The following is a 26,116-nucleotide window of genomic DNA, read 5'->3' as shown; positions in this document are numbered from 1 at the left end:
CTGACGGGCTCACCCCAGGTGGTGAAGGTAGGCAACAACAACTCCGCCACACTGATCCACAACATGGGGCCCACAGGGGTGCGTGCACAGCCCCCTCCTGTACACCGTGTTCACCCATGACTGTATGGCTGCGCACGTCTCCAACTCAATCATCAAGTTTGTTGACGACACAACAATGGTTGGCCTGATTACCAACAACGATGAGACAGCCTACAGGGAGGATGCGAGTGCCTTTGTGGAAAAATAACCTCTCCCTCAACGTCAACAAAAAAAGAGAGAGATGATCGTGGACTACGGGGCCGTAGTGGAGAGGGTCAAAAGCAGCGTGCACATCACTGATGACCTGAAATGGTCCTATTGAGCGCCTTCTGTTGGGCTGTATCATCGCCTTGTACGGCAACTACACTGTCCGCAACCGCAGGACTCTCCAAAGTGTGATGCGGTCAGCCCAATATACCATCGGGAGCACACTGCCTGCCTTCCAGGACACCTACAGCACCCGGTGTCACAGGAAGGCCAATAAATCAAAATGTATTTATAAAGCCCTTTTTATATCAGCAGTTGTCACAAAGTGCTTACACAGAAACCCGAGACTAAAACCCCAGGGAGCAAGCAATGCAGATGTAGATAAGAGTACATGGCCATTAAGGCCAGATCGTTCTTCAAGATGTTCAAACGTTCATAGATGACCAGCAGGGTCAAATAATAATCACAGTGGTTATAGAGGGTGCAACAGGTCAGCACCTCAGGAATAAATGTCAGTTGGCTTTTCATAGCCAAGCATTCAGAGGTTGAGACAGCAGGTGAGAGATAGAGAGAGGGAGGGTCAAAACAGACGGTCCGGGACAAGGAAATACAACCGGTGAACAGGTCAGGGTTCCATAGCCGCAGGCAGAACAGCAGAAATTGGACCAGCAGCACGACCAGGTGGACTGGGGACGGGGACCGCCAGGAGTTGTCAGGCTAGGTAATCCTGAGGCATGGTACTAGGGCTCAGGTCCTCCGGGAGGGGTAGACAGAGAAGAATTAGAGAGAGCATACCTAAGAACACCAGATAAGACAGGAGAATTACAGATACAGATACAGTATGCCAGACTCAGGGCACATAGATTATTGCAGCATAGATACTGGAGACTGAGACAAGGGTAGTCAGGGGGCACTATAGCCCTGTCCAAAGTTACCCCCAGACAGGGCAAACCAGGCAGGATATAACCCAACCCACTTTGCCAAAGCACAGCCCCCACACCACCAAAGAGTTATCAACACTAACTTACTACCCTGAGACAAGGCTGAGTATAGCCCACAAAGATCTCCCCCACCGCACAAGCCTGAGGACAGGAAGGAAGATCCCATCAGTGACTCAACCCACTCAGGTCGAGTATAGCATGATGCACCCCTCCTAGGGACGGCATGGGAGAGCCTGAACAAGCCAGTGACTCAGCCCCCGTAATAGGGTCAGCGGCAGAGAATCCCAGTAGAGAGAGGGGAGCCAGCCAGGCAGACAGCAAGGGTGTTTTGTCACTCCAGTGCCTTGCCGTTCACCTTCGCACCTCTGGGCAAAACTACACTTAATCATAGGACGTACTGAAAATATGAGTCTTCAGTAAAGACTTAAATGTTGAGTCCGAGTCGGCATCTCTCACATAGATTGGCAGACCATTCCATAAAAATGGAGCTCTATAGGAGAAAGCCCTGCCTCCAGCTGTTTGCTTGGAAATTGTATGAACAATAAGGCCTGTTGTATTTAGAACTAACTGAAGTTTATTTAGTGCCTTATCTGGGTAGCCGGAGAATAGAGCATTGCAGTAGTCTAATCTTGAAGTGACAATAGCATTTTTCGACAAAAAGTTTCAGTTTTTTGCAATGTTACGAAGATCGAAAAAGGCTGGTCAAAGTGAGAGATCAGGGTCCAGAGTAACTTGAGGTCCTTATTTGAGATAACAAACATCGTGCAATATTCGAGATTCATTGTCAGATTCGACAGCAGATCTCTTTGTTTCTTGGGACCTAAAACTAGCATCTCTGTTTTGTCAAGGACCTCATCCACCTGAGCCGCGGCCTATTCACCCCACTATCATCTAGAAGGCGGAGACGGTACAGGTGCATAAAGCTGGGACCGAGAGACTGAAAAACAGCTTCTAACCCCAGGCCATCAGACTGTTAAAGAGCCACCACTAGACTGCCTCTGCCCTGTAGCCTGCCCTCCGCCCAGTACCCTACTCTGCCTTTCAGTCACTAGCTGGTTGTACTCTACCATGCACCTTAGGGACTGCTGCCCTATGTACATAGTCATTGAACACGGGTCACTTTAATAATGTTTGCATACTATTTATTTATCTACTGCTGTACAACATTTTGGATTTATTTAAAGATTTTGGATTATTCTGTGCTTGTTGACATTTACTGCATTGAGTGATAGGAACTAGGAACAAAAGCATTTTGCTACACCCGTCATAACATCTGCTAAACTGTGTACACAAATGTTTTTATTTCATTTGATTTGATACTCCAATGGCTTACTCTATGCCATCCTACCGTCCTCGCTTTCTCTTTATCCCCTAGCTACCTTACCACCCACCCTTCCATGGTCCATGCCAGGTCGGACGTAACTGTCAGAGAAATGTAATCCTGCCATTGTTAAGTCTGTTCCTGTTCTGATGCGTCAAGACGTAAATCTCAGGCTGCTGTCATGCAGGCAGGCCCACATCTCTTCACTCAGAGACATACACACACACACACAGGCTCAGGGTGGGAAAGGGGAGGAGGGGGGCTGTGCGACGACAATCCCCCCTGACAAGCTTTTTTCCAGGCTGTTCAGACGCTTTATCTCACCGCAATGACTTTGTCATTTGCCTTTCAGCGATGGCAATCTGCCAGCCTCTCGTTGAGAGATCAATTAAACACCTCTGTTGTGCACTACCCTCTGTGAAACATGTGTCTCTGTCTGTCCGTCGGTGTCTGTGTGTCTGTCTCTGTGTCTGTCTGTCTGTCTCTGTGTGTGTGTGTGTGTGTGTGTGTGTGTGTGTGTGTGTGTGTGTGTGTGTGTGTGTGTGTGTGTGTGTGTGTGTGTGTGTGTGTGTGTGTGTGTGTGTGGAATAACTAAGATGGAAGAGACTTTGCCTGGAGATATGTGTGTTAACACGATGTCATATGTGAACAAACCAAATAAAGGTGACAGGTGTGCACCTTGAAAAAAACTTACAATATCCACACTATCTGGGCCAGTGCAGCAGTACTGTCTGTCAGAACTTGTGTGGTCTCATGTTCCAGGAGAAAGTGCAGAGTTGACCTGGTTATGGCAGAATGAACAGGTTTCTCACACACACACACACACACACACACACACACACACACACACACACACACACACACACACACACACACACACACACACACACACACACGCACAGCACCCCCCCCCCCCCCCCCCCCCCCCACACACACACACACTGGACCCCAGGAAAAGTAGCTGCTGCTTCTGCAAAAGCTAATGGGGATGTAAATAAACAAATAAATAAATAAATCAGGGAGATGAAGGGTGCTCTGGAACTTCAGCAATGTTTGGGCTGACAGAGGCAATTTGTATGCATTAATCTCCCATCCAACCCTAAGCAGTGCTCACAGAGGGCGGCCTCAAGTACTGCGCATGTGCAGAATCATGGGGCAAGCAGTGGAGTGAACGGAGAAGGAATAGCTAAGAGCAGACAGGAAATAATGAGAGAAAGAGTGGGAGAAAGGCGAGAGAAAGATGGAGGAGGAGATAGTGTGAGGGGAATGAAAAAAAAGAATGAAAAACAGTGCTTAAAGAATAGAGCGAGAAAGAGAGAGCAAGGAGAAAGAGAGGGAGAGGAAGCGGGAGAGAGACTTCTCACCAGCAGCTGTAGTTTTCACATCACTGCACAGAAAAACATGTAAGTGTATTTTACAAACCCAGCAATTTCCAAAAGTGAATCTGCATCCTCTAAATTAATTGTCTTGGCCATCTCAGTTATTATTTACACTCTTATCAATGTGTCTGAAAAGCAGGAATAATAACTAAGAAAAGTTGTTAAAAGTAAACGTTTTTATTAACATCTAAACTTTTACATTGACAACCCTTCAAAAGCATATTCTTCATCAGTTTTATACGTAAATCACAGCAATAAATACAATGTATTTCGCTTAATTAAAAAATAAAAAATATTATAGCTTGACCACTGTGCTCCTTCTCCCTGTGCATCCACATGCATACATGCCAATTAAGAATGATCTTACCATCATCATCATCATATAATCTTTGTCAACATCATCGATATCTTCAGCAGCAGTTTTCACAAGGTCATCAATAGAAATGTGAAGGTCATTTCCGATTGAACTAACATATGCAGTGTGTACAGTGAATGTAGTCTCTGCTAACGTGGGAACATTGCTTTTAAATTTCAATCACGCTGTAACGCTGAACTTCCGTGTTACAGATTGAATAGAGACCCTTGCTTCAAAGCAAAACAAAAATAAAAAACAAACAAACAACCAAAGCAATACACAAAGCATCAAAGTTTATCATGCACATTCTTCATCATTATGGAACACAGCATCACAACAACGGTATTCAGCGTCATTACGGCCTGAATTCATTCACTTGATTTGTACTAAGATTAACTTCTTCATAAAAACAGTATTGTCCTTATTCACATATAGTATTGAGTAAGTTGGTTTGCTGTAGTGTTTTAAGGTAATGACATGAAGTGTAAAATGCATAGAATAGGTCACATGTCTTCATGCATTACTAAGAGTACAGTTGAAACCTGTAAACTGCATAAGTACAATGTCGTCCGAGTTAAAACAGCTTTATTGTGCTTATAATGTACCAGCGAGGGTTTTTCAGGACACTCCGTCGAGGGGCATCACAGCACCCCATTCCTGACTCAACAGAAATGACCAAATCTGCTGATGTATCTAATGTAGTTGTCTATTCAGTCTTATATCCTTGTGTAACTCTAAGCCTAACGCTATATGCTGACTCCAACCCTAACGAGTTAACCCATACTAACTGGGTTAAATTGTAAAGGGGTTGTTTTTGGTAAATCTCCTGTTTGAGACCATGAGCATAAAATCAGGCACCTTTTGACAATCCAATTGCCTAGTTAGTAGTAGGACCTTGTGAGCTCCTACCGTTGGCATGCTCCATTGCTTATTTGTTATTTACAACCAATAGGGTTTTTACAAATAGTTTTCTACGCTAATGTACGCTAGCCATAATGATTGTCATAATGATATAGATATATCGATATAGAAAATATAATAAACTGTGTGATAAATACTTTTACAGAGGAAACTGTGAAGATAACAAATGTGTCTTTAAATACCCTGTCTTATACAAAAATGTCATGGACGTAATGGTGTAAAAAAAATGTAATAATACTTTTGGGGCTTACACTTTGAAATGCATAATACTACAGCAGCAGAGAGGAGGCAGGCAGCCTGAGGTGTATACTTAAGGACATGATACATAATAAGATAGAACATATATGCTTCATGAATGGCACTCTTCGAATTGTGAATAACACAGTCAGTTAGCATCAGTCAACACCTTTGTGTATGTCTCTCTCTCTCTTTAATACGCACCATTCCGAGACTTCTTTGAGGCTTCGGTAACAGCACAACTGTGCAGTCAGTGAGATACAGGAGAGAAATGGAACTCCATGACTGAAAAAAGAGAGAGAGAGAGAAGAAAAAAGAAACAAGTCCAACAACACCATAGGGGAGGAGTGGAGGAGAGAAGTGGAGGAGAGAAGTGGAGGAGAGGAGTGGAGGCGAGAAGAACCTTGGAGTCAGCGTCACAAAGCCTCTCCCTTGACGTGATCGTTGTTGTTGAGTCCCAGTCTGGGCGAGTGCTTGCTCCTTATACCCTCTGTACCCCCCTGTGACGCCTCCTGGAAGAACAGACCAGGCATCCACATGGACATGATAATCCGTTTGTATTCCTTACGGAAGTTCTGGTTGAGCAGGCCGTAGATGATGGCGTTAAGGCAACTGTTGAAGTACGCCATGAAGTAGCTGACCACAAACAGCCACTCGGGGATCCGTGGCGCCACCGTCTCTGGGTCGATGGCCACGGCCAGACCGATGAAGTTGAGCGGCGCCCAGCAGATGGCAAAGAGCACGAACACCACGAACATGGTGATGAAGTTGCGCATGTCGCTGGGTTTGAGGCGGGGCTTCACCTCTGACTTCACCTTCCTCCTCACCTGGATGACCAGGATCCAGATCCTCAGGTAGCAGAAGGTAACCACGGCTATGGGCACAAAGAAATGAATCACCACCACGGTGATGGTGTACGATGTACTGACGGCCTGGGCAAAGGTACACGAATACACCCTGGGGTCGTACTGGAGCGACCCTACGAAGAAGTTTGGTATGATGGCCAGGATGGTGAGAAGCCAGATGAGCCCCACCAGGAAGAGGGTGTTGCGGTAGCTGTAGAGCCTGTCGTAGGCAAAGCTGTGGCAGATGTAACAGTAGCGGTTGATGGCGATGCCGGTGATGTTAAAGATGGAGCCGATGACGCTCAGGCCCATCAGGAAACCACTGACCTAGAAAGAGAGAGAGAAAACAGAAGCCCTGTTTATACTTGGTTCTAACATTCAACCTTTGTCCTAATCTTGTCCACATTCTGAATTTGCCCACATTTTCAGAAATATGTCTCCGCATTGTGACCATATTTCCTCATCCCTCCCTGTATGCAAATTATTTGACAGCTATTCTTTCAAAATAATATTTATTTATTTTAAGCCATATGGATGCCATAAGTCAATGGTGCCACCTGTAAATGATTTCATAAGGCAGGATAATTATGATTTAAATGGTTTCATTGTCCAGATACGTCTATATTTGTAAGATATCCAGACACAATGAGTGCCTGACTACCTCCCGAGGTGGTCAGGAAGATCTAATCATTGTCTGATGACAATCTGTATTTTAATCATCTACACCTGTATAAAAATGTGGGCACAATCAGAATGTGGACAAGATCAATACATATAACATGTTAGAACCAGGTATAAACAGGGCTAGAAAGGCAGAGAGACAGACAGACAGACAGACAGACAGACAGACAGACAGACAGACAGACAGACAGACAGACAGGCAGGCAGGCACACAGACAGACAGGTCTTAGTCACTTTGCACTGTGTCTCTCCCAGCGACCAGCCGTCATGGAAGATGGCGTAGAGCACCAATGGGTAGGGGTAGAAGGCCACCACGAGGTCAGCAAAGGCCAGGCTCACCACAAACACGTTCCCTACAGAGGAGAGACCACAACACATTAGCTTATTGGTCCTTTATCAAGGGAAAGGGTTCGGGTTACAGGTAAGGGTTAGGCTTGAGGCTAGGGTTAGGTTTAGGTTTGAGGCTAGGGGTAGGGTTAGGTTTGAGGCTAGGGATAGGTTTGGGGTTAGGGTTGAACCGGGGTGTGCACATGAAGCTAGGGTTAGTGTGAAGGTAAAGGTTAGGGTTAGTGCTTAAAATTGCATTTGAGTTAAAAAGTGCTTGGCCGTGTCTCAATACCTGTATTTGTGTTCCAAATAGTAGACATTTTGGGTATGTGAAAAAATATAGTTTTATAGTATGTGAAATATAGAAAGTTTTGTATGCTTTAAATGCCAGGATGTCATATTAATTTAGGCTTTTGATCTAGTAGAATTCGCTGCACACAATTAAGGAAGACGTGTGTGTCTGACAACAGAGGAGGAGGACGGGCTTGTGGCAATGGCTGGAGCGGAATAAGTGGAATGGTAGCAAATACATCAAACGAGTGGTTTCCATTTGTTTGATACCATTCCATTAGCGCCGTTCCAGCCATTATTATGAGCCGTACTCCCCTCAGCAGCCTCCATACATATACAGTGCATGGCATACTCTGCCACTTCACGATGAGGCTGGAAGTCAAGGGCCGTGCCCAAAATCTGGTTTACCTACTACTTATTTAATCTGCATACTTAACATGCATACTGTGTACTATTCATACTTCATTGCATATCAATCACACAGACACAACCATCCACCGAGAAACAAACACCTGCTATCATTCAAATACATTTGCTCATTGAATCACATCTCATTACCTTTTTCCTGGGTCTAATTTCCTGTGTTATACTACACTATTCCCACCACACGGGTCAATCAAGATTAAAGGAGACTTCTGCTCGGTAATGACTTGGAAGTCGAGAATGACTTGAGGACAAGTATGGAATATTAAGGGACTTAGAGACGGCGTAGAGAGAATAGAAAGAGGATGTATCTTTAGGAGAAGAATATATAACTAGAGTGATGTGAGCAGGATTTCTCAGACAGATCTGCTGTGTTGTTAGCACGCAGGATGCTAAGCCATGCGGTCTCAGAGCTGACTCACTCGATCGCTCGTCACCCAGCTAATTGAATGAGAAAAGGTACACGGCTCCTAATTGCCTTGTGAAAACAATCATTGTGTCAAGTCACTCCCACTTTGCCACGACAAAATAAAGTATGTGTACTGTGCAGTGGACACGGGGAAAAGATTGTTAGCGTTAGCATATTAGCATGCACTATGTACTTTTCATTCCCCTAGATTCGCTCCTCATTTTGAATGGCAGTTAATTTCCACCTTAGCCTGCGTACTAATATTCATATTCGTCAGTCTAGATTGTTCCGATGCAAGGCCTTACCTCAGACCAGCCATTCTCCCTCTACAATGTACTGTATTATACTGAACTTTACTCTACTCAACAGTACTCCACTGAACTCTACTCTACTGTACTGTACTGTACTGTACTCCACTGAACTCTACTCTACTGTACAGTATTGTACAGTACTCCACTGAACTCTACTCTACTGTACAGTATTGTACTCTACTCCACTGAACTCTACTCTACTGTACAGTATTGTACAGTACTCCACTGAACTCTACTCTACTGTACAGTATTGTACTGTACTCCACTGAACTCTACTCTACTGTACTGTACTGTACTGTACTCCACTGAACTCTACTCTACTGTACAGTATTGTACAGTACTCCACTGAACTCTACTCTACTGTACAGTATTGTACTGTACTCCACTGAACTCTACTCTACTGTATTGTACTGTACTCCACTGAACTCTACTCTACTGTACAGTATTGTACTGTACTCCACTGAACTCTACTGTACAGTATTGTACAGTACTCCACTGAACTCTACTCTACTGTACAGTATTGTACTGTACTCCACTGAACTCTACTCTACTGTACAGTATTGTACAGTACTCCACTGAACTCTACTCTACTGTACAGTATTGTACTGTACTCCACTGAACTCTACTCTACTCTACTGTACAGTATTGTACTGTACTCCACTGAACTCTACTCTACTGTACAGTATTGTACTGTACTCCACTGAACTCTACTGTACAGTATTGTACTGTACTCCACTGAACTCTACTCTACTGTACAGTATTGTACAGTACTCCACTGAACTCTACTCTACTGTACAGTATTGTACTGTACTCCACTGAACTCTACTCTACTGTACAGTATTGTACTGTACTCCACTGAACTCTACTGTACAGTATTGTACTGTACTCCACTGAACTCTACTCTACTGTATTGTACTGTACTGTTCTGAACTCTACTGTACTGAACTCAACTCTACTGTGCCGTGCCGTGCTGTACTCTATTGTACTCTACTGTACACTACTGCGCTCTACTGTGCTATACTTTGATGTCCAAACTTGTGAAACATAGACGTTTATGATTGGTTCAGATTTGGTCTTGTTTGGGGGCAGAGCTCATAAAAATAATAGCCAGTGTGTAGAATAATACACAAAATATGCAGAGGAGGATATTGGATATTTCTACCTTTGTGAACCTATTCAGGATACATCACTATGAAGAGAATGACATTCATATCCATAATTATGCATTTCTGTATAGTACAGATTAGGGACCAATGATGAAATTCTGTTACCGCAATTCCGTTACCAGGTATAATTCCACTTCACTTAGTGTAGTTCAATAACCAAAATATGTTTTTTCAAAGTCAAGGATTCATGTCATAGCTGACACCTCATTCTTCTGCAGACATCTTTGATACAGAGTTTTTAGAAAACGTGTTCACATATAAAACTGAGGGAGATTTTACCTAAATTCTGTTACCAAACTTTGCATCTGCACAGTTTTTCCAGTAAATTTGTTTTGTAACATTTTCAGTGTAAATTGTTAAAAATATTCCTTGTGCATGGATTTGTATGGTTTGTTAAAATTTTAAATCAATCGTTTTTGTTTGGCATAAATTTTAGGTGAAAAAATCAGAGTCTCAGTGCAATTTCGTTATCGTGGAATTACCCATTACTGTCTCCTCCAGTTAACATTACAGGTATTAAAATGAATGATATTGCTGCTCCGGTCCAATGGCTACGGAAGGAAGGGAAAGAGGCCTATGCTTCATACAAAAATTATTTCCAAACATTTCCTGCCACTTCAAAGACATTTCTCTCCTTCAGACTTTTCCACTGTGCTTCCATTTCTACTCTGTTCACTATTCCCCTCTGCTTGTCCTTTTCCCCATCTCTATCACTCTCTGTCATTTCTACTTCCTCATATCTATCGCTATACTTTCTACACCTATTAGAACAACAGTTGTGAAGTTATAATAGGTGCTAAACAACAGACCTTGAAGAGGTAATCTGCAGTTCAAACAATAACAAAGCTGACCCCCCCCACTGTTTTGGTAAAAAGCTGAGGGAAGAGGCTGGAAAAATGTCACCACATAGACAGAGCTATGGATGTATGGATAAATTGGCACATGGTGGGCGAAACACATAGGGATAATACCATGAGCTCACATTGGGAACAAATGGGGCCAATGTGAAGCCGATGAGCCCAATGTGGTCAGCCTAAATGAGGACATTATTTTAGCCCTGGGCCCACATCATGCCAGTCATGGCCGTAACTAAATATGAGGACACCGAGGTCCGGACCTTGGTTATTTTATATATATATGAAGTCGGAAGTTTACATACACCTTAGCCAAATACATTTAAACTCAGTTTTTCAGTTTTCCTGACATTTAATCCTAGTAAAAATTACCTGTCTAAGAACAGTTAGTATCACCACTTTACTTTAAGAATGTGAAATGTCAGAACAAAAGTAGAGAGAATGACTTATTTGAGCTTTTATTTCTTTCATCACATTCCCAGTGGGTCAGAAGTTTACATACACTCAAGTAGTATTTGGTAGCATTGCCTTGAAATTGTTTAACTTGGGTCAAACGTTTTGGGTAGCCTTCCACAACCTTCCCACAATAACTTGGGTGAATTTTGGCCCATTCCTCCTGACAGAGCTGGTGTACCTGAGGCAGGTTTGTAGGCCTCCTTGCTCGCACACACTTTCTCAGTTCTGCCGACAACTTTTCTATAGGGTTGAGGTCAGGGCTTTGTGATGGCCACTCCAATACCTTGACTTTGTTGTCCTTAAGCCATTTTGCCACAACTTTGGAAGTATGCTTGGGGTCATTGTCCATTTGGAAGACCCATTTGCGACCAAGCTTTAACTTCCTGACTGATGTCTTGAGATGTTGCTTCAATATATCCACATAATTATCCACCCTCGTGATGCCATCTATTTTGTGAAGTGCACCAGTCCCTCCTGCAGCAAAGCCTCCCCCTTTTTCCTCCAAATATTACAATGGTCATTATGGCCAAACAGTTCTATTTTTGTTTCATCAGACCAGAGGACATTTCTCCAAAAAGTATGATCTTTGTCCCCATGTGCAAACCGTAGTCTGGCTTATTTATGACGGTTTTGGAGCAGTGGCTTCTTCCTTGCTCAGCGGCCTTTCAGGTTATGTCGATATAGGACTCGTTTTACTGTGGATATAGATACTTTTGTACCTGGTTCCTCCAGCATATTCACAAGGTCCTTTGCTGTTGTTCTGGGATTGATTTGCACTTTTTACACCAAAGTACTTTCATCTCTAGGAGACAGAACGTGTCTCCGTCCTGAGCGGTATGACGACTGTGTGGTCCCATGGTGTTCATACTTGTGTACTATTGTTTGTACAGATGAACGTGGTACCTTCAGGCATTTGGAAATTGCTCCCAAGGATGAACCAGACTTGTGGAGTTCTACAATTTTTTTTCTGAGGTCTTGGCTGATTTCTTTTGATTTTCCCATGATGTCAAGCAAAGAGGCAGGGAGTTGGAAGGTAGGCCTTGAAATACATCCACAGGTACACCTCCAATTGACTCAAATTATGTAAATTAGCCTATCAGACGCTTCTAAAGCCATGACAACATTTTCTGTAATTTTCCAAGCTGTTTGAAGGCACAGTCAACTTAGTGTATGTACATTTCTAACCCACTGGAATTGTGATACAGTGAATAATAAGTGAAATAATCTGTCTGTAAACAATTGTTGGAAAAATTACTTGTGTCATGCACAAAGTAGATGTCCTAACCGACTTGCCAAAACTATAGTTTGTTAACAATACATTTGTGGAGTGGTTGAAAAACGAGTTTTAATGACTCCAACCTAAGTGTATGTAAACTTCCGACTTCAACTGTACGTACACAATTAAGAAAATCAATTATGGGTCAACATCTAAATATTGCTCCCAGAATGCTTATATTCATGATCTGACTGAGTTCTAATCACATCTCTCCACTACCCTCTCTCCACTGGGATTCTCTGCCTCCAACCCTATTACAGGGGCTGAGTCACTGGCTTACTGGTGCTCTTCCATGCCGTCTCTAGGAGGGGTGCGTCACTTGAGTGGGTTGAGTCACTGACGTGATCTTCCTGTCTGGGTTGGCGCCCCCCCTTGGGTTGTGCCGTGGCGGAGATCTTTGTGGGCTATACTCGGCCTTGTCTCAGGATGGTAAGTTGGTGGTTGACGATATCCCTCTAGTGGTGTGGGGGCTGTGCTTTGGCAAAGTGGGTGGGGTTATATCCTGCCTGTTTGGCCCTGTCCGGGGGTATCATCGGATGGGGCCACAGTGTCTCCTGACCCCTCCTGTCTCAGCCTCCAGTATTTATGCTGCAGTAGTTTATGTGTCGGGGGGCTAGGGTCAGTCTGTTATATCTGGAGTACTTCTCCTGTCTTATCCGGTGTCCTGTGTGAATTTAAGTATGCTCTCTCTAATTCTCTCATTCTCTCTTTCTTTCTCTCTCTCGGAGGACCTGAGCCCTAGGACCATGCCTCAGGACTACCTGGCATGATGACTCCTTGCTGTCCCCAGTCCACCTGGCCGTGCTGCTGCTCCAGTTTCAACTGTTCTGCCTGCGGCTATGGAAACCTGACCTGTTCACCGGACGTGCTACCTGTCCCAGACCTGCTGTTTTCAACTCTCTAGAGACAGCAGGAGCGGTAGAGATACTCTTAATGATCGGCTATGAAAATCCAACTGACATTTACTCCTGAGGTGCTGACTTGTTGCACCCTCAACAACTACTGTGATTATTATTATTTGACCATGCTGGTCATTTATGAACATTTGAACATCTTGGCCATGTTCTGTTATAATCTCCACCCGGCACAACCAGAAGAGGACTGGCCACCACTCATAGCCTGGTTCCTCTCTAGGTTTCTTCCTAGGTTTTGGCTTTTCTAGGGAGTTTTTCCTAGCCACCGTGCTTCTACACCTGCATTGCTTGCTGTTTGGGGTTGTAGGCTGGGTTTCTGTACAGCACTTCTGTACAGAGATATCAGCTGATGTAAGAAGGGCTACATAAATACGTTTGATTTGATTTGATCTGCAAAAGATAGGCTACTAAGTTCTCATAATAACTTTGCTTTACATAGAGTAGGTTACTGAGACAGACAGTGATGTGGCGCTCAGTGGTGAGGCAGGCTGCAATGCATGCAGGAGAAGCAGAGCGAGAGAGAGAGCGAGCGAGCGAGAGAGAGCGAGAGAGAGCAAGCAAAAAGAGAGGTTAGTACAGTGGTTCCCAAACTTGGGGTCGGACCCCCATGCAGGGTTCCTGAGAAAATCTGTACTAATCTTATCAAACATGTTAGGAACTTAAAAAAGAAGAAGATATGTTTCAATTTGAACATCTCATACAGTAGCTCTCTTTACATAAATACTGTATCTATTTGTAGCCCCCCACCATGCCACCCCTCCCGGATGGACCTCACTAAAACTCAAATACTGGTTACAGCCCCCTGATGCCAATGTGGGCATGTTTACTGGGTAGTTACAGTACTTGGCACCAATACAGTCTACTGGAGATTGGGAGATGTAAAAACCCACCAACAGACTCTTTGGAGAGTAAAGCTTCAGACCCCTGGGGCAGGAGCGAGGGAATATAAGAGATTATCCTGTTGAATACTGAGAGAGAGAGAGACAGAGAGAGAGAGAGAGAGAGACAGAGAGAGAAGAGAGCGAGAGACACACAGAGAGAGAGAGACAGAGAGAGAGAGAAGAGAGAGAGAGACCGAGACAGAGAGAGAGAGAGAGAGAGAGAGAGAGAGAGAGAGAGAGAGAGAGAGAGAGAGAGAGAGAGAGAGAGAGAGAGAGAGAGAGAGAGAGAGAGAGAGAGAGAAAGAGAGACAGAGAGAGAGAGAGAGAAAGAGAGACAGAGAGAGAGAGAAGAGAGAGAGAGAGAGAAGAGAGACAGAGAGAGAAGAGAGATAGAGAGAGAGACAGAGAGAAAGAGAGAAGAGGGCTGCTGTAGGCCTTTTTTAATTTCCCTTTCCACGCAAGCACAAACGGGGCCAAGGCTATGCACGATTTGAGAACTTTTCCTCTGGGAGCGAGACAGAGACAGAGACACACACGCACAAACACACGCACAAACACACACACGCACAAACACACGCACAAATACACACACGCACGCACGCACGCACACACGCACGCACAAACACACGCACAAACACACACACAAAGGCACAAACACACGCACGCACAAACACACGCACGCACAAACACACACACGCACGCACAAACACACGCACGCACAAACACACGCACGCACAAACACACGCACGCACAAACACACGCACAAACACAAGCGCGTGCGTCTTTGGAGTGTTCCATCAAACAGCAATTACACAATTCCAGTTGCTAGGCACACACAAACACATTCGTTGTCTCAGTTGGCATAACCCACTTAGAATGCAATGTTAATTCAACATTTCCATTAACCGATGAGGAAAACTGTGCTTTGTTATTGATTTAACATGATCTAATACACCCTTCTCTGCCAATGCAATTTCATCCTACCACCCCCTTTGGCATTCCCCAACCACATTGGTACTGTGGTCCCTCTGGCACTTTTCTGCCTCTCACACTCTTTGCTTTATAAGTCTCTCTATATACACTACCGGTCAAAAGTTTTAGAACACCTACTCATTCAAGAGTTTTTCTTTATTTTTACTATTGTTTACATTGTAGAATAATAGTGATGACATCAAAACTATGAAATAACACATATGGAATCATGTAGTAACCAAAAAAGTGTTAAACAAATGGACGCAATCAGAGAAAGAGACAGATAGAGAGAGAGAGAGAAAGAGAGAGAGCCAGTTTCATCAGAGCACTTGATGGTTTTTGCGATTGCACTTGAAGAAACTTTTTATATTTGAGATTCTTCAAAGTAGCCACCCTTTGCCTTGATGACAGCTTTGCACACTCTCACAACCAGCTTCATGAGGTAGTCTGTACAGCACTTTGAGATATCAGCTGATGTACGAAGGGCTATATAAATACATTTGATTTGATTTGATTTTGATTTAGTCACCTGGAGTGTGTTTCAATTAACAGGTGTGCCTTGTTAAAAGTTGATTTGTGGAATTTCTTTCCTTCTTAATGCGTTTGAGCCAATCAGTTGTGTTGTGACAAGGTAGGGTTGGTATACAGAAGATATTTGGTAAAAGACCAAATCCATATTATGGCAAGAACAGCTCAAATAAGAAAAGAGAAACAACAGTCCATCATTACTTTAAGACATGAAGGTCAGTCAATCCGGAAAATGTCAAGAACTTTGAAAGTTTCTTCAAGTGGCTTGGTTTTTCTAATGACTGCCTCGCCTGGTTCACCAACTACTTTGCAGACAGAGTTCAGTGTGTCAAATCAGAGGACGTGTTGTCCGGACCTCTGGCAGTCTCTATGGGGGTACCACTGGGTTCAATTCTCAGGCCGACTCTTTTCTCTGTATGTATCAATGATGTCGCTCTTGCTGCGGGCGATTCCCTGATCCACCTCTACGCAGACGACACCATTCTGTATATTTCTGGCCCTTCCTTGGACACTGTGCTAACTACCCTACAAAAGAGCTTCAATGCCATACAACACTCCTTCCGTGGCCTCCAACTGCTCTTAAACGCTAGTAAAACCAAATGCATGCTTTTCAACCGTTCGCTGCCCGCACCCGCCCGCCCGACTAGCATCACCACGCTGGACGGTTCCAACCTAGAATATGTGGACAACTATAAATATCTAGGTGTCTGGCTAGACTGTAAACTCTCCTTCCAGACTCATATTAAACATCTCCAATCCAAAATCAAATCTAGAATCGGCTTTCTATTTCACAACAAAGCCTCCTTCACTCACGCCGCCAAACTTACCCTAGTAAAACTGACTATCCTACCGATCCTCGACTTTGGCGATGTCATCTACAAAATAGCTTCCAACACTCTACTCAGCAAACTGGATGCAGTCTATCACAGTGCCATCAGTTTTGTTACCAAATCACCTTATACCACCCACCACTGCGACCTGTATGCTCTAGTCGGCTGGCCCTCGCTACATACTCGTCGCCAGACCCACTGGCTCCAGGTCATCTATAAGTCTATGCTAGGTAAAGCTCCGCCTTATCTCAGTTCACTGGTCACGATAACAACACCCACCCGTAGCACACGTTACAGCAGGTATATCTCACTGATCATCCCCAAAGCCAACAACTAATTTGGCCGCCTTTCCTTCCAGTTCTCTGCTGCCAGTGACTGGAACGAATTGCAAAAATAGCTGAAGTTGGAGACTTTTATTTCCCTCACCAACTTTAAACATCAACTATCTGAGCAGCTAACCGATCGCTGCAGCTGTACATAGTCCATCTGTAAATAGCCCACCCAATCTACCTACCTCATCCCCATACTGTTTTTATTTTATTTACTTTTCTGCTCTTTTGCACACCAGTATCTCTACTTGCACATCATCATCTGCTCATTTATCACTCCAGTGTTAATCTGCTAAATTGTAATTATTCGCTCCTATGGCCTATTTATTGCCTACCTCCTCATGCCTTTTGCACACACTGTATATAGACTTTCTTTTTTCTACTGTGTCATTGACTTGTTTATTGTGTTATTGGCTTGTTCATTGTTTATTCCATGTGTAACTCTGTGTTGTTGTCTGTGTCACACTGCTTTGCTTTATCTTGGCCAGGTCGCAGTTGCAAATGAGAACTTGTTCTCAACTAGCCTACCTGGTTAAATAAAGGTGAACTAAAAAATTAAAATAAAGTGCAGTCACAAAAACCACCAAGCGCTATGATGAAACTGTCTCTCTCTCTCTTTCTCTCTCTCTGTCTGTCTATTTCTCTCATTTGTTTAACACTTTTTAGGTTACTACATGATTCCAGATGTGTTATTTAATAGTTTCGATATCTTCACTATTATTCTACAATAAAAAATAAAGAAAAACCCTTCAATGCGTAGGTTTGTCCAAACTTTTGACAAGATACCCATCCCAACTGCTCTGCTAGATCCTCTAAAGCAGTCTCCAGTATCTCTGGCACGTAACTCATCTATACATTTTTAAGGGGAGTGGCAATCGATATCCTTTTATCGATGTACAGGTGCTGATTCTGTCATTCATCACACCGTGTTTTGTGGTTAGGCAAGGCCAGACCAAACTAATCTAGCACCCTACTTGCCCCCGCTACAGTTTCCAATTCTCCTAGGATTTTCACTGGAAAATATGGCCATAGAAGAGCCTGTTCACACACTAACCTTCCTCATCCATCACTCTTACGGTCAGACAAGGCCAAGGTCAGTCCTAACTGCCTGCCAAGCAATTCACTACTTTTCTGTCTCAGTGTCCCCTAGGCTGGCCTAGTGGTTTTTAATGGAGAAAAGGTGGCCATAGTGGTGTCCATTCCTATACTATTTTCCTTATCCATCTCTCCTTCATTTGATGTTGGGCAATGCCCATGCAAGACAGGACAGGACAGGACAGGACAGCCCCAACAGCCACCCTCCAGCAGCCTCCATCCCACTCCCCTCCACTGGCATGGCAGGGTCCTTGGCTGGCCATAACTGTGCCTGATCATCTCTACCCAGCAGGGGCTCTGAGTGTCAACCAGAGTCCATCCTGTGCCTGCCGTGAGGTCAACGCCACTCTTGTCAGCCCTATAGTCACGTGGAGAATTGTCATCTTTATCAGAAAATTGCCATCAATATCAGAAACTTTGAATATCCCACGGAGCACAATTAAATACATTATTAAAAAATTTAAAGAATATGGCACCACAACAAACCTGCAAAAAGAGGGCCGCCCACCAAAACTCACAGACTAGGCAAGGAGGTCATTGATCAGAGAGGCAACAAAGAGACCAAAGATAACCCTGAAGGAGCTGCAAAGCTCCACAGCGGAGACTGGAGTATCTGTCCATAGGACCACTTTAAGCCGTACACTCCACAGAGCTGGGCTTTACAGAAGAGTGGCCAGAAAAAAGCCATTGCATGAAGAAAAAATAAGCAAACACGTTTGGTGTTCGCCAAAAGGCATGTGGGAGACTCCCCAAACATATAGAAGAAGGTATTCTGGTCAGATTAGACTAAAATTGAGCTTTTTGGCCATCAAGGAAAATGGTATGTCTGGCGCAAACCCAACACCTCCCATCACCCCGAGAACACCATCCCCACAGTGAAGCATGGTGGTGGCAGCATCATGCTGTGGGGATGTTTTTCATCGGTAGGCACAGGGAAACTGGTCAGAACTGAAGGATTGATGGATGCCGCTAAATAGAGGAAATTCTTGAGGGAAATCTGTTTCAGTCTTCCAAAGATTTGAGACTGGGACGGAGGTTCACTTTCCAGCTGAACATTGACCCTAAGCATACTGCTAAAGCAACACTCGAGTGGTTTAAGGGGAAACATTTAAATGTCTTGGAATGGCCTAGTCAAAGCCCAGACCTCAATCCAATTGAGAATCTGTGGTATGACTTAAAGATTGCTGTACACCAGCGGAACCCATCCAACTTGAAGGAACTGGAGCGGTTTTGCCTTGAATAATGGGCAAAAATCCCAGTGGCTAGAGGTGCCAAGCTTATAGAGACATACCCCAAGAGACTTGCAGCTGTAATTGCTGCAAAAGGTGGCTCTACAAAGTATTGACTTTTGGGGGGTGAATAGTTATGCAGCTCAAGTTTTCATTTTTTTGTCTTATTTCTTGTTTGTTTCACAATAAAAAATATTTTGTATTTTCAAAGTGGTAGGCATGTTGTGTAAATCAGATGATACAACCCCCCCCAAAAAATATATTTTAATTCCAGGTTGTAAGGCAACAAAATAGGAAAAATTCCAAGGGGGGTGAATACTTTCGCAAGCCACTATACATCATCGTGCATGGATGTGTCTCCCTGTCAGGAATACCATGCCACGGTTGCCCTTAGTTTGAAGATGTAATCTGAAGACAGGTGTTTCCTGTAGCTATCATACTCAAAATCTGCTCCTCCAGAAAGTGGAGAGCAACACTTATGCAGCTCCACTACACAATACATTTTTTACATGCAGCGTTCGACAGGATTACCAACACAGACTGACAAGCTTCTATGGCAGACCAATCTGAACTGTCCCGCCCACTCATTATCTCAGCCAATCATGGCTAGTGCGAAGGTTGCTCCCTTTTTCTGTGGCTTAACCAACAAGGCTCGTAATTTAACAATTGTATTTGTATTTACAGATGGCATACAAGTTTGTTATTAAGGCGCATGAACGTTCACATGTTCAAGATGGCATTTCAGCCAAAAAAACACATTTTGAAGTGGTGACTTGCGACACACACCTAGTTTCCTGAATCGGGTCACATTTTACATCAAACAATTTTACTTTATTCCTAGTTTAATCACTCTCTCTCACACACACACACACACACACAGACAGACAGACAGACAGACAGACAGACAGACAGACAGACAGACAGACAGACAGACAGACAGACAGACAGACAGACAGACAGACAGACAGACAGACAGACAGACAGACAGACAGACAGACAGACAGACGCACACACACACACACACACACACACACTGCTAAATGATGACCTCTGGGTCATGGTTAATATTTTCCCTTGCAGCCCAGTGGTGTGATACGTTTGACTCTGTGTCACCTTACGCATCTTCTCTAATGGCATCATCAGACACCTGAACTTTAACCCTTCACAGGACTCTGCCTGGAGAAACCCCCAGGGTGTGTCTGGAACCCTATTGACTACATTCTTAGAAAAATGCTACTATCTAGAACCTAGAAGGGTTCTTCGGCTGTCCCCATAGGAGAACCGTTTGAAGAACCCTTATTGGTTCCAGGTAGATCTATTTGGCTTTCCACAGACGGTTCTACATGGAACCCAAAAGGGTTCTAACTGAAACCAAAAAGGGTTCTACCTGGAACCAGAAATTGCTTTCCTATGGGGACAGCTGAAAAACCCTTTCGGAACCCTTTTTTCTAAGAATGTATATAGTGCCCTACTTTTGATCATACTAAACATACATTTAGTATTTATTGACACTTCAGAGTGTTTCATCGTTATAACTACCACAATGTGGTGTATCACTCGTATACTAACTATGTTGATAAGTACACACAGACATAGCAACACACAATGGATGCAATGAGAGAGAGAGAGAGAGAGAGAGAGAGAGAGAGAGAGAGAGAGAGAGAGAGAGAGAGAGAGAGAGAGAGAGAGAGAGAGAGAGAGAGAGAGAGAGAGAGAGAGAACAGACCCACAAAGAATTAAAAAACAAGTCCAATTTTGATAAAGTCCCATATCTATTGGGTGAAATACCACAGTGTGCCATCACAGCAGCAATATTTGTGACCTGTTGCCACAAGAAAAGGGCAACCAGTGAATAACAAACACCATTGTAAATACAACCCATATTTATTTATTTTCCCTTCTGTAGTTTAACTATTTGCACATCGTTACAGCACTGTATATAGACATAATATGACATGTAATGTTTACTGTTCATTTTTTATTGTTTATTTCACTTTTGTTTACTATCTATTTCACTTGATTTGGCAATGTAAACATATGTTTCCCATGCCAATAAAGCCCCTTGAATTGAATTGAATTGAAAGAGATAGAGACAGAGAAAGAGATAGAGAGAGACAGACAGACAGACAGCGAGATAAACCGACAGTCTGAACTACAGTGTCAGACCTTAACCTAAACATTAACCCCTACACTCATGTAAAATAAAAAAGCATGTCTATTTTATTTACCACATTTAGAACACAGTTTTGTAATTGCTTACATCAATAAGTAAGTCCATAGGGCAGTGCAGAGCCTCAAGGTCTTACCAGGCTTAGCACTACACGCCTGTGTATAATTCCCCAAGATGGACCTAGCTATGGAAAGAAACAACCACCACCACTACAGAGGAAAGAACTGACCTACCGAAGGCAATCTCGGTTGAGCTTTTTGTGCTAATCCCAAATTGTTAAGATTTTCAGGAAATATCTTGTACTTTTTCTATTTTCTCTGTTGTTATGTAAAAATGTTTGTTCAGTCATTCATAGCTTCCTATATTTATATTCAAATTCCGTATCACATTCTGCTCTTGTTCCCAGTAAATATGAATAAGGAACTGTGGAGAAAACCTCTGTTTTGAATGATGAATGCATTTATCCCTTCTTTCCTCATTAGACAAACAGCTGTTCCCAGTTTCTCCTAGCTTCCTGTGAGTTAGCGATTTACTAGAGCCCTAACTGTGACCCCGTTATACAACCCTGACCCCGGGCCAGCTCTTACTCATCACGATCATCACAGCTTAGCTGGAGAAAGCCGGAGGGTAGAGGAGAGAGTGTGAAGTGGGTGGCAGGATGGGGGTGTTTGGGTCAGCCTGGAGAGAGCAGAGAGCGGGTAGCGCAGCACTGGTGGCCGGATGGGGTGTGTTGGGGTCAGTGCTAACAACAGCTAGGTTAATCAGGGTAACTAAGGATCTAGAAAGAGAGGCTGAGGGTGAGTGAATCTCATCGTCCTGCAGGGTGCCTCAGCTACAATAGCTACACCTGGTTGGTTTATAATTACAGGTTGGAGGGGAGGAGACAGCACCATTTGTCCAGATATTAACACCGAGGGGGAACAAAAGCCACGGCTGGTTCTGTAGAATAAAACTAAGGCTGGTTTGGCAGACATACACTGAGGCAGACGATGTCAGGGCAAGTTAAGAAATAAAAGAACAGCAAGAGGGAAATAAAGCTAGTCGAGAAAAAGAAAGAGCCTCCATCAGGTATCACTTTGCATTGAGGGGTATAAGCCATGTTAGAGGTGTCTCATTCTAGTACCAGCTCTGCTCTCTCTTTCTAAACGGTGCAGAGACAATCGACAAGCCAATGTGCTGCTAAACAACAGAAACCATAAGTAGGTAAAGTGATAACAAGATGAACAGAACAAATGGATCTCACCATTCTGCCGTAACTAATAAAATAACCAGTGGTGGAAAAAGTACTAAATTGTCATACTTGAGTAAAAGTAAAGATACCTTAATAGAAAATGACTCAAGTAAAGGTCACCCAAAAAATGTATGGGGGTAAAAAAAAAAGACATGATAGGGCCTGAGGATAATGAAAGGGAAAGAAAAAACAGAATGAGGGTTGGAGAAAAAAGAGAGAGGAGGGAAAAGGTTTTTGCATCCTAAATATGCCATTAGTGCTCGTTTGGCCATTTGAAAAATGTCCTCCATTCATACATTTCCAATTAGCTAATGAGCCAATTACACCCTTGGAGCTCTTTAATTGGTGTATAATTGATGTATGGGGGTGTTGTGGACATGCTAATGTGCTCCTCCACACAAACAGACAGGGGGAACAGAGCATTGTTAGGGATAGAACAAGTGTTGGGCTACATCTGGCCTCTTATTCCCTATATAGTGGCCTACTTATGACCCAAGCCCTATGGACCCTTGTAAAAGTAGTGCACTATATAGCGAATAGGGTGGGTAAAAGCCAGTGGAGGCTGCTGAAGGGAGGATGGCTCATAATAATGTCCGGAACGGAGTAAATGTGTCTGATGTATTTGATACCATTCCACCTATTCCACTCCAGCCATTACAACGAGCCCGTCCTCCCAAATTAAGGTGCAACCAACCTCCTGTGGTAAAAGCTACACCGCATAGCATCCTAGTATGAACACATCAGAAGGTGATTCCACATAGCCCTGGAATCTTAATGAGCTATAATCTAACCTCTGGTGCTGTTAATGCTATTTATTCCCTCTCTCTAATCCCCTGCGGAACTCATGTATTGAGGAAGCACTAACTGAGACACAACCATTAAGGGAGTATAAAGACATCTACTTTTAAAAGCTAGCCACGTCTGACTGCAATTACATCAGGGTGATGAACGTCAGGATGCTGACTACTATGCAAAATGTGGTACTCGTTGCCACACACACCCACATTCTTTTTACATCACAGTGCCGGTGGACGATCTGAAACCTGAAACACGACATCAATTGAATTAGAGAGTAAGAGAAAGCGAGAGCTTTTGTACTTCAACCATTTGCACATCGTTACAACACTGTATACATACATAATATGACATTTGTAATGTTTTTATTCTTTTGGAAGTTCTGTGAGTGTAATGTTTACTGTTCATTTTTATTGTTTATTTCACTTTTGTATATTATCTACTTCACTTGCTTTGGCAATGTTAACACGTTTCCCATGCCAATAAAGCCCTTGAATTGAATAGAGAGAGAGTGACCGAGAGAGAGAGCGAGAGCGAGGCAAAACCACCACGACAGTCAGGTAGGTTTCACTATGAAATGGTCTAAACCAGGGATCATCAACTAACCAGGGATCATCAACTAACCAGGGATCATCAACTAACCAGGGATCATCAACTAACCAGGGATCATCAACTAACCAGGGATCATCAACTAACCAGGGATCATCAACTAACCAGGGATCATCAACTAACCAGGGATCATCAACTAACCAGGGATCATCAACTAACCAGGGATCATCAACTAACCAGGGATCATCAACTAGCCAGGGATCATCAACTAGATTCTTTCTTGAGTAAGTGGGTGGAACATAATTACAAATAATTTGTAGATGCCAAATTGACAGCAAGAAAACCAAACAAATATAATATGTGACTAGAACATAATCAAACCTTGCTTACATTTGTATATGATCATATATACAGTAGGCTACCTCTCTATTATGCGTGGGAATACTTTGGAACAGATTTCAAAAATTTAAATCACATGGAGCTGATTGCTGGAGTTTTTATAGTCTTTTACGTTCCAACAATAAACATTTTAAAAAGTTTATTTATTTGCTCAGAAAACCTGGGGGGAGAAATAAAATCACCCGCGGACCACCATTTGGGGAACCCTGGTCAAAACTGAGGATTCGCTTTTGATCAAAGTGCTAAATGATCATGATCCCTGCTCAGTGCGCTGTGTCTGTAAAGTGATCTTTAGTCTGGTGTGCCTGACTTCTGATTGAAGACACCAGTCTGGGCGATAAATAATAACATTTCTCTCCAAGACAGAGCTAAGTATCAAGATATATATAGCTGCATATTACACATTGATGAATGGTGAGAGCCATAGGTCATTCATTCTCCACCCCAGTCCGCTGCTCTAGCTAGCGTCACAGCCTCACCCTTTCTCTACTCTCCTTCACATGAGTCCTGTTTTGACTGTTGTCTGTTGAGCACTCTAAAGGGAGTTCCTCACCCTCCGACTATTCAGACACACTTCAGAGAAGACATGGCCAGTACAAACGTTGGGCAGAAACCTACTCTGCTCCTATTATACCTGCATTTATCAACCTGGCATCTCATTAGTTGTACCGGATGTGCTCTTTAACGTCTGACACCCATCCTGACAAGTAACAAAGATATCTGACAATCACGACAATCATATAACTATGTAACACAGAGATATATATATATATATATAACATGTATACATTTACAACCATCTCAGCTATTTCCCACAGTGCCCCCGGTCATATCTGGTGGCTCAGGTGGCTCCCAACTTGGACAAATCGTCCTGAGAAGGGCTGCATCATCGCCTGGTTACGGCAACTGCACCGTCCATAACCTCAAGGCTCTCCAGATGGTGGTGCGGTCTGCAAAACGCAGACCGGGGGCAAACTACCTGCCCTCCAGGACACCTACAGCACCCGATGGCACAGGAAGGCCAAAAAGATCATCAAGGACAACAACCACCCGAGCCACTGCCTGTTCACTCCGCTACTATCCAGAAGGCGGGGTCAGTACAGGTGCATCAAAGCTGGGACCGAGAGACTGAAAAATAGTTTCTATCTCATACCCATCAGACTGTTAAACAGCCATCACTAACACAGTGAGGCTGCTGCCTACATACAGACTAGTCACTTTAATAATGCCACTTTAATAATGTTACATGTCTTGCATTACTCTCATATGTATATACTGTATTTTATACCATCTAATGCATCTTGCCTATGCCGCTCGGTCATTGCTCATCCATATATTTATATGCATATATTCATATTCCATTCCTTTACTTAGATTTGTGTGTATTAGGTAGTTGATGTGGAATTGTTAGATTACTTGTTAGATATTGCTGCACTGTCGAAACTAAAAGCACAAGAATTTCGCTACACCCGCAATAACATCTGCTAACCATGTGTATGTGACCAATAAAATGTGATTTGATTTGAAACAGCTCTGCCAGTAATTCCATTCACCTGTCTATCTGTTTACCAGATTCAGTCACAGCTGTACAGCGAGGATCCATTAACAGCCAGCGTTGGGGGAGTAACGGATTATATGTAATCCGTTACATGTAAGGGATTACAAAAAACGGTAACTGTAATCTGTTACATTACCAGCAAAAATATTGTAATCAGATTACATATACTTTTGAAAAACTAGATGATTACTTTGAGG

At 43.3% G+C, this 26,116-nt stretch overlaps 1 pseudogene; it reads right to left on the bottom strand.

Annotated features, from left to right (window-relative positions):
- Positions 1–5,816: 5,816 nt before the first annotated feature.
- The window catches only part of LOC120018083, a 79,231-nt pseudogene continuing 58,931 nt past the window's right edge, over positions 5,817–26,116 (bottom strand).

This window comes from Salvelinus namaycush, chromosome 23, assembly GCF_016432855.1.
Source record: "Salvelinus namaycush isolate Seneca chromosome 23, SaNama_1.0, whole genome shotgun sequence".
Lineage (NCBI taxonomy): Eukaryota > Metazoa > Chordata > Actinopteri > Salmoniformes > Salmonidae > Salvelinus > Salvelinus namaycush.
The sequence above is the reverse complement of the archived record's forward strand: the minus strand, read 5'-3'. Positions and strand labels throughout refer to the sequence as shown.